The sequence below is a fragment of the Raphanus sativus genome, chromosome 6 (genome assembly GCF_000801105.2).
Source record: "Raphanus sativus cultivar WK10039 chromosome 6, ASM80110v3, whole genome shotgun sequence".
NCBI lineage: Eukaryota > Viridiplantae > Streptophyta > Magnoliopsida > Brassicales > Brassicaceae > Raphanus > Raphanus sativus.
The window spans coordinates 36759494-36775359 of record NC_079516.1 but is presented as its reverse complement, the minus strand read 5'-3'; the positions used below and the strand labels follow the sequence as shown (position 1 = coordinate 36775359).

Below are 15866 nucleotides of genomic sequence, written 5' to 3'. Positions count from 1 at the left end.
TTGATTTTTTTTAAATGTCATAACTCTTAACTAGCTACTATTTTTTAAAAATACTCTAAACTATTTTTGATATTTTTTATATTAAATGAAAATAAAAATATAAAAATTTAAGTTAAGTATTTCTAAATGTTTTCTAAACAAAAAATATATACATATCCAAACTCATATTTTATGTTTTAAAAAACATTTATAAAAGATTAATTTTAGTTTCTATATTTTTCTTTTCATAGCTAATATATTATTATATAAAATTAATTTATTTATTAATCCGCGGTTCATCCACGGTCGACCCAATGACCGAGTGATTTGGTAAGTCGTCCGGTTGAGTGTCCGGATCGGTTTTCTAAACATTGGTTTTATTATTTGAAGAATTTTTATTTCAGAAAATATCTGTATGTGGGGTTTGGTTCATCTTAATTATCAGGTTATTAATGGTTACACTACATTTAAGATATTTTTGCTAAATTACGTGAACCAGATTATTGTTTTAGTGTAAATTGATCACCTTTTTTGTTCTTTTTTTCAATTAAGTATTATAAATAAATATGTCCGATAAATCGAGAATCAGATAAGGTTATAAGCTTGTTTTGAACAAAATATCTAAATTAAACTATTTTTACAATTCTAGCTTCGCTCATCCACTAAACTCGGCACATTCTGCTAGTTTGTTTTTTGAAATCCTTTGACATTGGTAGCCGTTCTCTACCATCGAAGTAACTCTCAGAAAAGTGACGTTCTCCTCGTTGCCGAGGATGCAGAGAGTTCCTTTGACGTCTCCATAGTAACTAATTCCTGATGATCTTCACCAAACTTGCAACTTTCTCTATCTATGAAGCTCAAATGACCAAAGGGGAGGATTCAAATGCTTATCAAGGCCTCGTAATCACCACCAAAGCCGGAATGCATGAAAAGCCACACAACATCTTGAACCGCATCTCAAATCGAGCAAGCGCTCGCTTCAGCCATCAAAGAAACCTGCATAAAGATGGATTGTATCCATCAACACACCATCAAAAGAACCCTCAAAACCTACACAAGAAAGCCAATAACACCACCGCAGGAGGAACAATGCTAACATCACGCCACCGAGATGTGAGCTACGACGAGATGCTGACTCAGAGATGGCTAATGACTCCCGAGAACCGTCTAAGCATCTAAGTCTTTGAGAACCAAAGAACTTTTCTTGACCGCAAATGTACGACCTCCAGAGCCAAGGAAATAGCAACAACATAATGAACAAGAGACATTAACTCCTAAAATCAGGCTGTCGCCTAAACTGTCAGAGAATCAGATCAGGACGCTGGAGGAGGGAATCAATACTTAACCGTTAGCAACAGAAACAATCAACATTTAGCCAACGACCGACAACATCACATATATACGTACTGGAAAAACAAGCCTAACTAAATTCGCTACCCTTTAATTGTGTGTTTTACTCGTGTGGAAGATAGTACTTGTGTGGTTTATGGTGTGACTGAAAGGCACAACGAGCGTTAATATTATCGCTAAAAATTAATTACTCTGGCTTCAGCTAGGCCTGGGAATTTAATTCTTTACCTACGGGCTCCGTCCCATTTGATCCACTGTGGTGCAGGTGCGGATGCGGGTCAACAGATTTAAAAAATATGTGGAGAGTGTGTGGGTGCGGATCAAGTATATTTCATGCGGTGAGGGTTGGTCGAATTTAAACTGCGGGTATCCATCAATCCGCAAAATAAAAAAATGATTTAAACAAATGATTTTCTTATAAAAATAATAAAAATTATGAATATCAATAAAAAAATAATTGAAATATATCATTTTAAAAATACGAATAATAATATATAAAATAGTTATTTTATTATTTTTAAAATTATCCGTGGATCCCACGGGTTACCCTCTAATTTAAGCAAATCGGATGCGGATACGATATTTTTACTCACGGATCAAGCAGGTCAAAGTTTTGGATCAAAAATATGATTCAACCTGCAGCGCGTCGGAGCGGGTCGATCCGCAAATCCAACACTAGCTTCAGCTGATGAATTCACCAGTCAGGTGAAAAAGAAAATAATCATATTTTTTTATTCTGATTACTATTTAAGTGGAGGTAAATTATCTTATATTTTTCTTATGTATTTTCAAGAGGAATCAGTTACTCTGGTTACTATTCTCTTTTTACTCCCCGTTACTCTATTTTAATTACTCTCATTTAATCTAGTGTTTTGCCAATCACACTCTTAATACCATATATTCATATGCATTGTATATATATATAATAATGTGGTTTGAAAACAAATAACAAGTGATGTCGATAGCTTAGTATCTTATCTGATATATTTGTTCCTTTACCAAAGTATTATGCTACCATTAGTTGTTTTTTTTGTTTTTTAAAGAAAATTTCAAACAGTTAGGTTTCAACCAATTAGAGCTCTGCGAAATATCGTGAGATCCAAATTTTATTGGCTCTCCCTGCTCCAATAGAAACATTGTTGACATTTATGTATCTATTTGTTGATTTACCTGTTTCTATTTGAATATTTGCTATTGCTATTACAATGATATTATATTCAACTTGATCCACTAGGATGGGAACTGGGCCAATGACAAATCACTAAGAGGCATGGTCGTACGTGTTGTGTGGATGAATAATGATATGGGCGTTTCCTGACAGCAGGACAATTACTTTTTTTTGCGCTTTTTATTTTGAAAACAATCATAATAGAAAAATACCATTTTATGTATTTGCTAATATAAGTATGCGACCACAAAAGAAAATGAAAATATATGAAATGGTTGAATTCTGACACATCTTTGTTTCTTTTTTTTGGGTAAAATGTTAAATTCACATCTTGGTTTCTTGTTATGGCTCTGAGTATTTGAGATCCAAATTGATTTTGAAGGTAACATTTAATTGATTAAAAGTGTATAAACTAGTGATTATTAGCGAAGAAATGCATTTTCACCAGCTTGATTTCATTGTTGTATATCATATATATTTATTCGATAGGTTTTCCTTATATGTAGTCGTAAAATTTTATTTGGAATTTATATGACTGCATATGGTTAAAAATATTAGGAAGATAGTAAAACTACTAAAAATAAGCATGCAGTATGAATAAATAGGATAATTATTAAAGGATTGATTATAAGAGAAACAAAATAGAGATAACATTTGTGATTGATTATAAGAGAAACAAAATAGAGATAACAGTACTAAAAATAAGCATGCAGTATGAATAAATAGGATAATTATTTGTACGGACGATTTGTTATTGGTCGGAAGATGGACCTCATTTTCCGGAACGTGGTCTTAACTAGGGGTGGGCAAAATATCCGTAAATTTTGATTCGATTCCTTATTCGTTTCGATTCAATCCGAAAAATCCAAATATCCGTAACTTAACAAATCGAAGCAAATACTAAAATCCAATATCCGTCAAAGACGAAGCAAATCATAAATACTAATATTTTTAAAAACGGATATCCGATCTGATCCGTTATATAAATATATATGTATACATGTTTATAAAATTACATAATATATATACTTTTATATCTCTATATAAGTTTTATAATGTTTTTATTCACTACATTAATTATTTAGTTATTAAATTTTTTGAAAGTATATGGTTTTTTTGAAAAATTATGATGAGATATTATTATTTTATTATATTTTCTTCTTTTTCCTTTTATTTTTATTTATTTTTTGTTTTTTTATTATTTTTTTACGGATCGAATCGGATAACCTGCAAAAATTTGGATATTCACGGATATCCGATGCACCGAATATCCGAAGAGTTACGGATCGGATCGAATCGAAAAATCGAATATTCGTAGGGAACGGATCGGATCACGGTTATCCTTAAAAATCCGGATATCCGCTCCATGCCCACCCCTAATCTTAACTTCATCAGCTTGTCAATGTGTCAATGTATTTCTGTTGTCGTTAAATAGTTTTTGTCCCTTGCTTTAATTTGTCAAGTTTTAAACAGACGATATTTCAACTAGAAGAATAAGAAGAAAAAACGATTTCGGGAAAATATTTTATTCGTCACGGGACAGACTTTAGAACTGGCGATGTCTTATATAATCAACTTTTCTTGAAAAAGTATATAACTAAAATTGCTTTATCGAACATGCTATATTATGAACGTCCTAGATTTCGCATCGAATATGTTGTAAGCAGGGTCGTCTGTTTAGCATGTGCTATTGGAGCGGTCGAACAAGGTCCGGATCTAAAAATGAAAAAATAATAAAAACTTTTCAAAAATAAATAAACAAATATAGTTGAAAATTTCAAAAATTTAGATATAATCAATTTATAGTTTATAATTTGAACGGAAACCTGAAATCTATATAAATAAAACTATTAACTCTTAAACCTATTTAATTACATATTAAAATATATAATTAAGATTTTTTTTGAACAGGGTCTTAATATAATTTGAGACGGCCCTGGTTGTAAGTATATATTTTCTTATAAGTTGCATATACTTATAAGCTGTATTTCTTCAAAAACATGAAAATATTCGGTGAATATCAGTTTACTCATTAACTATAAAAAGTCCAGTTTGCTATTTCAGTTAAGTAATATACTAGTATATATATTACATATAATACACGTGATAATTAAATATAGATATATTAAAAAAAAGATGATACTGCTTAATCTACAAAAGTAATAAAGTAAGATTTTATCTTTTTGTATGTGTATGGACGTTTATAAACTATAGGTATATATTTTAGCAAAACTATAAGTATATATTAACAACTAATATTACATTGCAATGCCATCTTTAAAAAAAAAAACTGATATTACATTGCAAAATATTTTTTTTTTTGATAAAGGGTTTACATTGCAAAAGATTAGGTCAGTTAAAGTTTTAATCTTAACACTGCTCCAAAATAAAACCTAACGTCATCCCAACTAAAAACTGAAGAATAATAATTATACACTGTACTAGTATTATAAAAAAATATCTTCGCCATCTTCCTCATAGATTCCCAACCTAATTATTAATTCGGATTCCAACCTGTATCCAACTCAACGATTCCCTTTCTTATGCTGTTTTTATTTTTTTAATGTATTTGGCTGGTATTCACTATTCAAGTAACTCAAAAAGACAAGAGTCCTGGTTTAGTATTCAAATAGGAGCCTCGAGAAAAACATGTTTTTAATAGTTTAATGTTTTTGTTCAAAAAAAAAGTTTACAGGGGATTATTGGGAGAAGAATTTGTATAAAGTTTGTGAATTTTAAGAGTTGATTGATTTTAAAAGTTATATGGATTGTGAAAATGTATATACATTGACTTATAAAATTTGATCATGATTTTCTTAGATTTGTCTAGCTTTTCATTAATTTGGATTACCAAAAGAGGTTTCACTAAAGAGACACATTTGTTATATATAAAGAATAATAAAAAAATATTTTTTTTAAAAAAATATTTTGAATTATAGTTTTCAAATTCTAACATTTTTATAAAAATTTTGTTTTTTTTTTAATTTTCTTTTTGAAATTTGAAAATTATTTTCCAAACTATTATAAACTTTTTACTTAAAGTTTTTATATATATAAATTTAATTATATATTGAAAATGATAAACATTATAAATATAAATTATGTTTTCAAAAGTGTAATGGTATACAAAATGTAATGAATTATAGATTTGGACATAATTTGGTAAAAGTTGCACATGGATTTTGAAAATCACATGGATACATATGATATTTTGAAAGTTGAGTCTCATGAATAAAAATGAATAGAATTCATGTCCCAATAACAATAGACTTAGTTAGAATTAGAGAATCTATAATAACAAAACTTTTTGAATAACAATGGATTTGAATGGATTTTGAAAATTCTTAAACCAATAACAATGGATTCTATTAAGATTTATGAAATCCAAAAACCAATAACAAAGGAATCTCAAAATTTCCAAAATTCATGAAAATTCATCTCCCAATAACCTCCCCCTTAATGTTTTTGATACCGAGTATTTTCTTATACCTGCATTTCAGCTAAACCATAATTATACGCACCGGAACTCATGAATATATAACTCTTCGACTTGGAAATTTCAAATTAATACTGTATCACCATTTCCATCTAAATTAATTACTAAAAAACAAACTAGCAAACGGTACAAAGTTTTTGTTTGTATAATACTACCGAGTGAAAATAAATAGGTAAACGTGAATATTTGACTGCGAACGTCTAATCTTTTTATGATTCCACTAACCGAAATTTTCGATGATGTCAAGTGATTATCTGTTAACGATTATACTTCTTTATATATCCTCATTATGGTTTCCACATCATAATTTTATAAGAGTAGTCAAAAGTGTGTAACTTTCGTTGGTGATGTACTTAGGATTAGGGACATTCTTTTTTACTTAACGAACGTAAATCTTCGAATCATCAAGACGTTATGCTCATCTATCTATACTAATAAAGTAGGCTTTTTATCTTCTTGGGGGAAAAAATTCCATGTGACATTTTCTTTTTAATAATTAAAATATATTCTCAACTTTAATTTAATGAATTTTGGTATTAATTATAAAATCAATGAGAGGAGGGAAGGTTAAACTTTTCTTTTTAATAATTAAAATATTTTTCAACTTAAATTTAATAAATTTTGGTATTACTTGTGAAGTAAATGAGGGGAGGAGAGGTTAAACTTTTCTTGATACATGTCCAAACGTTTATAAGAGTGTTTTGAATCTGACTCAGATCCGTAATTGAACTAATAAATCTGTGACCCAATAGAAATCGAGTTTGGGTTTTATTGCAGCACTGGTTGAATCATAGATAATTTTTATTTTTACTATTTTTAGTTTAAGTTATATTTTGAAATTATTTTTTATATTCTAAATTTCTAATTAAAATTTTGAAATTTCACTTTTATTATCGTCTTCCTCTTCTTCTATACTACAATTTACGTTTGTAAAAAAATTGAGTCATGATTGTGTTTGAGTTGCACGTCCGTAAAACAGACTGAAGCACGATGAGACTTATTATTCCTCTACACTACAATTTACTTTGGCAAGAAAGGTGAGTAAATAATTTTTTTTATTTAATTTAATTTAATACATATCATTACATTTTTAATTTCCAAATAAAAAAAATCATATGATCATATGAATTACAAAACAGAGTTTGGATCGTTGAAGAAGAAAAACCTGGCGAGATTGATTATAATAAATTAGAGAATTCTCTTACTGAAAAATATCCCAAAAATGATGAAGTGACAAATTTAGAAAAAAAAATTGTTGGTAAGTTTTAAAATTTAGAGAAAACCAAAATTAGTTGATATGATCTGGTGTTAGTTTATTTTTGTTATTGATAATTTATTACAATAATCTTTTAATTCTAGTTTATTTTGGATTAAAAATGTCTTGATTTTTTTAGATGTCATAATTCTTATGTTACAACTTTTTAAAATAGTCTAAACTATTTTTAATATTTTGTATGTACACTTAAAATTCTTAACTTTAGTTTTTATATATATTTGTTTTCATAGCTAATATATTATTATATAATAAAACTAATTTATTTATTAACCCGCAATTCATCTGCGGTTAATCCAATGATCCAGTGATTAGGTAAATCATTTGATTCAGTGTCCGGGTCGGGTTTCAAAATATTGGTTTATAGGATTTTTTTTGTATTTGATGTTGACAATGGAGAATATAGCCTCTACAATTCTCCTTCTTTAACGCAATCGACGTAATCATTCATATAATCAATCCATAAATCACATTCATCACACCATCTCCTATTGAATGATTCTTTAGTTCCTGCTTTCTCAGTTTCATTGTATATGTATACATGGTGTGAGAGTTCGGACGATACTCCCTTTATTTTTTCCAATTCAATCATTGTCAAATTTCCAGTTTCATTGTTCGGAGTTAAAGACAAATCAGTGTAGAGATATTCAAACTAGGCTACAACAATTTTGGCAAGCTTGAAATGTTAAGAAAAGAGAAAGATATTGGGGTTGATATGTTGTTGATTAATGGGAAGGTACACCGATTTTTTATTTCAGTTTACCAGTTAATGATTACTTACTTTTAAAATAGCAGTTTTCTTATGCATCATCTCCTTTCTCAGGTGGTCCTCCTACATGCGTTAATCAACTTTCTCAGGTTTAACACTTTTAAACATTTTTTGAAAGAAAACTCACTCTATGACACGAGTATTTAAGATTCCAACTAAAAAAACTTTTTTACGACTATTAATTTTTATTCTATTTTTTATTAAATCGATTATTAACAACTACTTATGTTATTTTACTTTGAACTAAATAACTTCAAACAAAATAATATATTATGGTCGCTAATTATTATAAAAAGATCAGAAAATATTATTTTTTACATATTTTCATTTTACATATTTTCTTTACTAAGACCATATAATAAATTATAAATTAAGTAAGAAAAAACATACAAATCCGGCGCGTAACGCCGGAATATCACTAGTTTGTAAAATAAAAAATGTATAAAGTAAGTATTTATCTAGTTATAGACACTTTAAATAGTTCATAGTGATCGCGATTTTCGTTAGGGGTATATGATAATATTTGAAACTAATAAATTATGTTCGGTGCCACATAAAACACTTTCGGTTAGCAATTAACTAAAATAATAACTATTAGTAGTACTTTAATTAGAACGACTTAAGATAACTTTAAGGCTGCGCCATCCCAATCCCCATCTACCAACGATATGCCACGTAAGATATTTCATAATTGATTCATTCGACTGATGATAATTCATTATCTTCCAAACCAGTTGGTCCTTGTACTATATATTTGGCCGACATCATTCGAATTAATAAAATTGGTACATCACTGAAATGTTCACACACATTGCTTAAACCTGTTTTAAAGACATTGAAATAACATCATAAACCTCAAAATCCAATTGTTTTCAAAATATACTTTTTAGAAAGTGGCCACATATTTATGTTTGCTTCGAGTCTTAATAAACCTTGGACCGGCTCTGAAAGGCACTAGTAATGTTCAGCGTCGCTATAATTTGTTTTTTATGAATTCTTAACCCGAGATTTTTTTGAGTTATCTTCAGTTTTCCGACTTATTCCATTTCCTTGGAATTATACCACTAGGCTATGGCAGTTTTTCTGAAAAAAATTGTGGTAGAAAAATGTATATAAATACATCGGCCGGAAGAATGAACTTCATTAACCGTCCCTCTATTTAGGCAGGCGGGTGATGCATTATTATTCTACATATTCTTAGTCTGTAAAGCCGGATAAGATGAGTCTCGTGATAAGAAGAGCAGCGGCTGGTGTACGGTAAATTTGTAATCTAATCATTTTTTAATAACCAGATAAAATATTTAATTGATTTTTTTCTGGAAGAAAGCTCGGATATTTTTTTCACAGTTTAAAGATATATGTAAAGGAAAAATCGAATCTTATTTCTTGATTAAGAGAATAAAAAGTTATTTTGGAACAATAGAAACTTAATGCCACATAGATATGACGCGTATTATGCCTTTTGATTCGTCAAAGTTTCTTTTATATGTTCACACGTAAACCGACGCCAATTAAACCCAACCATGATGGATAGTTAAATTAACTCTATATATGTTTATATAAATTATTGAAATTAAATCATTTATACATAGCAGGAATTTTTAAAATTTCGAAGGAAACTTATATAATTACAATTACTTTCATAGATAGTTAAACTTTTATATTGTAACTTGATATAAACATTTTTATTCGTGATATAAATTAGTTGACTAAAATTATAATTAAGTTCGAAGTGAATTATACTCCAATAAATATACTCACCAGTATGCTTACTAAATTTTATCAACTAATCTTCCTTTCACTTGACTAATACACTAAATTAGTTTCTGATCAACATTTTAATTGAACCAAATAAATAAAGGGCTCACAAGTCGCAAGATATATTCATGTCAAAAAGCGAAAAGTAACAATAATCTAATAGTAACATGACCAATCAGACATTATTAATAATGTAGTTACATTGGCGAGCTAGTTTCTTTCTCATGTTAATTGAAGTTGCTTTTATTGACTAAGCTAGAGCTTCTCCAACCCACACACCAAATTTGGTGTGACAAAAACACCAAATTTGGTGTTTTAGTGTTTCATTTTATTTTTTATCTCCAATCACAAATATCAAATTCCACACCAAAAAGAATATTTTCTATTATTATAATATTAAATTTAGTTTGCTGTTTATTTTTTAATAGTTTTAATAAATAATTATTGTTTATACAACTGATTAATTAATAAATAAAATATAAAATTACAATTGATAAAAAATAAATATTAATCAATAATTTGAAAACTGAAGAAATTAATTGGAATAATTTATTTAGTTTTGGTACATAATAATACTCAAGTGATTAATTAAGAAAGATATAAGATTATAACCCGTTAAACAAAATTACAATGCATAAAATATAAATAACCAAAAATAAAATACATCATACTAATTTTCAGAATTAATATATTCAGACCATAAGTGTTCAATTAAATCATTACAAAGTTCAATATGCGCTTCCCGATCCTTAATTTTTCTATGTCGAACTAAGAATTCTTGAAATCGAGCATCATCTTCACCCGTCATCTCAACTTCAGCAGCTGAGACTTCTGTTCGTTCTTCAATTGTTGCATCAACATCACGTTCATCCTCTATGATCATATTATGCATTATGATACAAGTTGTCATTATATCATGTAAACTTTCTTACTCCAAAAGCGTGCTGGTCCAGCCACAATTGCAAATCGTGACTTTAATACTCCAAATGCATGTTCCACATCTTTTCTACAAGCTTCTTGCTTCTTCGCAAATAATTGTTTTTGGGACCACGTGGATCGTGAATTGTTTGAACAAGAGTGGACCATTTTGGATATATACCATCATCTAAATAATAAATCGTATTATAATTTTTCCCATTAATAACATAATTAGCGGGTGGAGCAGTTTCTTCAGTTAAATTAGTAAAAAGATGAGATGCCTCTAACACATTAATATCATTGTTAGATCCTGGTACACCAAAATATGCATGCCAAATCCAAAGATCATAATCAGCTACAGCTTCCAGAATAATAGTAGGAGATCCACTACGACCAGCATATTGTCCTCCCCAAGCTGTTGGGCAGTTTTTCCATTTCCAATGCATACAATCTAAGCTACCCAACATACCTGGAAATCCTCGGCGTTCTCCAATCTGAAGTAGTCGTTCAACATCATTAGCGTCAGGTATTCGAAGGTAACGACTTCCAAACACCTCGACAACAGCACAACATAATCGCTTCATACTTTCTATAGCAGTGGACTCTCCTATTTTGATGTACTCATCGGTGAAATCCGCCGGCAACCTATACGCCAACATCCGAAATACAGCAGTTATTTTTTGCAAACCAGACAACCAAAGTCTACCAACACCATCTCTTCGCTGGACAAAGTAGTTGTCATGTCTTTGTATAGCATCATGAATATGCATAAACAAAGGACGGCTCATTCGAAATCTTCGTCGGAACATCGTTTCCGAGAACAAAGAATTATCTTAAAAATAATCATTGAAGAGATTGTGAGAAGAAGTTTCTCGGTCACGGTTGATAACTACATGACCCAGAATAGATCCACCGTGGGAACCCTCCAAGTTAGATAGGTTATGAGTGATGAGAAAATTGTTGTTAGCAGTAATTTGAGCTACTACTTGCTTTTCTATATCCTCATAATAATCATCATCTGAAGAAGAAGATGAAGAAGAAGAAGAAGAAGGTGGTATATAAGATAAACTTCCATAGTTGAAATTCATTTTTTGTAAGAATTAATAGAAGATGATGGTGATATTCATCTTATTTTCCATATATGGTACCCTCTTTATAGAGTAAGTAATTCAATTTTACCCGTTCAATTTTTTCGACCAAGATCTAACCGTTGCATTGATCAGTCTCATCTTCTTTATCCTAATGACCACTATCTAAAAAAATACAAATTGATCTTGCCCGTTGAATTTTGTTGACCAAAATCTAACCGTTACATTGATCAGTCTCATCATCTTTATCAATGACCAATATCTAAGAAAAATACAAATTGATCTTACCCACTGAATTTTTCGACCAAGATCCAACCATAGCTTTAATCAGTCTCATCATCTTTATCAATGACCACTATCTAAGAAAAATACAAATTGATCTTACCCATTGAATTTTTTCTACCAAGATCCAACCAAGCGAATATGTTATTGACACAAGATGTCAAATATAAGAAATGGTTCAAATTTGATCACGTCTGGACAATCCTTAAAGGTATTGAAATTTTTTCAAATAACCACAGCAACAGAGCCATTGCATTCTCAGAAGAAAGTCGTAATGCCAAATCGTCTTCATCAATCCAAGATGAGTCATCGCCATCCCTTGGTATGAATTCCTTCGATCTAAATTTAAATAGTGAAGAATCCGGTGGTAATTTATCAAAGAGACCAATGGGTGTGAAAAAGCAAAGAAAAAACAACACTCTAATGAACAATTTAAACAAATGATGGAGCAATATGATAAGCTTCTAAAAGCTATGGTTAAAGGTACTTCTGAAAGAAACAAAATTAAAAGACAGAAAGTAGAGTTACAAAGAAAGAAACATGAGCGAAAAATGTTACTCGTAGATTTGAGTTCTATAACTCATCCAGCAAAACGTGCGTATATTGAAAATGAAAGAGCGATGACTCTATACCAACAACCCAATATAAAGAACACATAGAAGGTTCTCAAAGCCAATATCATGGATCCCAATATCGAGCACATGAAGCTCAAGGAGACCAAGCTCAAGGGGATCAAGCTCAAGGAAGTCAAGTTCAAGGACAACAATCTCAAGATGAAGACCCAAAATCACCAAGTGAGCAACAAGAATTTTCCCAGTACTATAATTTGATTAGCGGAGTCGGAAATGGATTTCCTGGAATTTATTAGATTATTATTAAAATTTATATTTTTTATGTTTTATGTGTATTTTTTTAATTATGTAATTTTTGTGTGTTTGATTTTAATTGGTAATTTTATGTGTGTTTAATTTTAATTATGTAATTTTATGTGTGTTTTAATTTTAATTATGTAATTTTATGTGTGTTTAATTATGTAATAATATGTTTTCATTAATTTATTATTTTAGTTGATGGTGTTTATTTGTATTTTTAATTAATTTGCTTATTAATATATGTTAAAAGTATAATTAAATGATATATATTCATTTAAATATATTAATTTAAGGTAAAAGTAAGAATAAAAAATATTTTAAGTTTTGGTGTTTTGTGAACAGTATTACACCAAATATGGTGTAACACTGTTCACAAAACACCAAATAATTATTTATGCAGTTAGGTTTGGTGTTTGGTTGGAGAGTGAGGCACGTCAAATATAACGTTTTGCTATTCGATTGGAGTCACTTTTAGTAAACAAAGTATGTCGACCCCACCTTACTTCCAGTGTGCATTTTATACATAATTAACTGATAATACAAAGTATTGAATTTTAGAAAGAAAAAAAATTTGTAAAGATTTTTTTATGTTTTCTATAAAGTTTTTATTAATAAATAATAATGATAAATTTCTATAAAATTAAATTAGTTACATTTCTTAAATTGATAATGGTAAAATCATCAGAAAGCTGATAAATGCATAAATCGATGTTTTATAATAAAAGTTTAATGTATCCTTTATATATATTAAAAAGAGACATTAAGAGCATCTCCAAAGGTTCACTCTATTTTTTACTCTAAAATAGAGTGACTTTATAATAGAGATGGAGTTTGCTCTAATGGTACTCTATTTTAGAGTAGAAAATAGAGTGATGAACAAAGAAAAAACAACTTACTCTATATTTGGAGTAAAACTATTTTTTCACTCTATTATAGAATGAGAAATAGAGTATCATTAGAGTGAAAAATAGAGTGAGGTTGGAGATGCTCTAAGGTAATTATAACTAATAAGGACCCAAATTAGTGATATGCACACGGTCGAACATAGACGAACCTAGTCATACCAAATTAGTGATATACACACGGTCGAACATAGACGAACCTAGTCATACCATTTGGTACCGTAGAAGACGAAAACATCCCTTCTTAATGACAAAACTAGATTATATAGGATAATGTTGACCCTCTAACTCTACGTCTAGATCAGCTTTACACCACACTTTTACTATATTTATATATGAAAAGCTTAATTAGTATACCGGATCACAAGCCCAAGCTACTCGAAACCCAGCGCTTCACCTATGCCAGAATGTGAGAGCAACGACTAGATATACCTTGATAGCTACCAAATTTTCTTTTCAAACTATAATAATTCACTAGGTGATAACCCGCGCCCTGCGCGGAGTGAGTAAATTTAAAAAGATTATTATTATGAATTAATAGATATTATAAAGATATATTGCATTGATAAAATGATACATATTTTAAAATTAAAATTTAGATAAAACTGCGCATTTCACTAACAAATCAATCATGGTTTCTTTTTTTAAGTTGTTTGTATTTTAGTTTAATTGTCCTATAAGTAATGGAAGACAGACAATAAGAACCATAAGAATGATCAAAAACTAATATAAAATCAATTACGAAGTAAAGATAAAACAAAACATAAGCAATCAATTAATAAAATCTTTCAGAATAAAAATTCTCAAACAAAATAAATTAAAATCGATAAAAACATCTGCAGTGAATAGTGACTTCAGAACTTTCCATTTGCAATCCTATTAGGATCATAAAAAGTGACAAAGCAGCGAAAGTAAACACATTATTTAAGTGAATCTGTGAAATAAACGCATTACCTCATTCCGAAAGCATCGATTCCTAGAATCATTGGGATCAAAGACAATTTTGGAAAAACCATTAATGTTAATAACATTCTTCAATCGACTTTTCTAGAATATAAAATAATATTACCAAAAGTAACAGATAATATCATCTACAAAATATATATACGTTCCTAAAAAATTACAATATATTACCTGCTCTTCAATAAATTTTCCAAAACTGTAAAACACAAAATACAATGTCTCCATCTGTAGAATTCCATAAATCATGGAATACATGAACAAGTGTGTTATTCTAAAAGCAACACACTTAATGACGACATTACTGTAATATAAAAAAATATTTCAGACCATACGCGGAGTGAATGATTAAAAGAGATTATTACTTTTAACCCAAACATATTATAAAAAAAAGTTTTAGTCATAAATATTAAATATAATGATAGCTGTCGAGATTATGTAGGTATATATATTGTAAGCTTATTTGTTTTTTTTTTTTTTGAAAAAAAAATCTTATGTGATTGTTAGATGTAGATGAAGTACAATTTATGGAAAATAAAGTAAAATAAGAGTATGCAAAAACTTAGATAAATTTATTATGAATTTAAGATAGAATAAATTATTACTTTTAACATAAATATATTATAAAGCAAAAAGTTTTAGTCACAAATATTAGATATAATGATATATATAGCTGTCAAAATTGTGTAGGTACATATATTGTAAGCTTTTTTTTTTGAAAAAAAGCTTGTGTTATTGGTTAAGTGTAAATGAAGTATAATTTATGGAAAAAATAAAATAAGAGTATGCGAAGACTTATATAGATTTACTATGAATTTAAGATAAAACAATACATAGGCAATAAAATTACTGTTTTCATAATAATAATAATAATAATATTAAAAGAAACGTAGGTAATAGAAAAAGTAAAATACGAAAGAAACAAACTATAAGGAAACAAAAAAAATGATAAACTACAAATGATGTGAAAAAATTCTTCAGAACTCCTACTTTGTAATCCTATAGAGAGAAATAAAAAAGAATCAGATTACGAAACTAAACACACTTATTT

The 15866-nt window shown here is 29.0% G+C and overlaps 1 pseudogene; it reads left to right on the top strand.

The window, feature by feature from the left end:
- The first annotated feature begins 840 nt into the window (after positions 1–840).
- LOC130495809 (uncharacterized) lies at positions 841–12949 on the top strand (annotated as a pseudogene).
- Positions 12950–15866: the final 2917 nt, after the last annotated feature.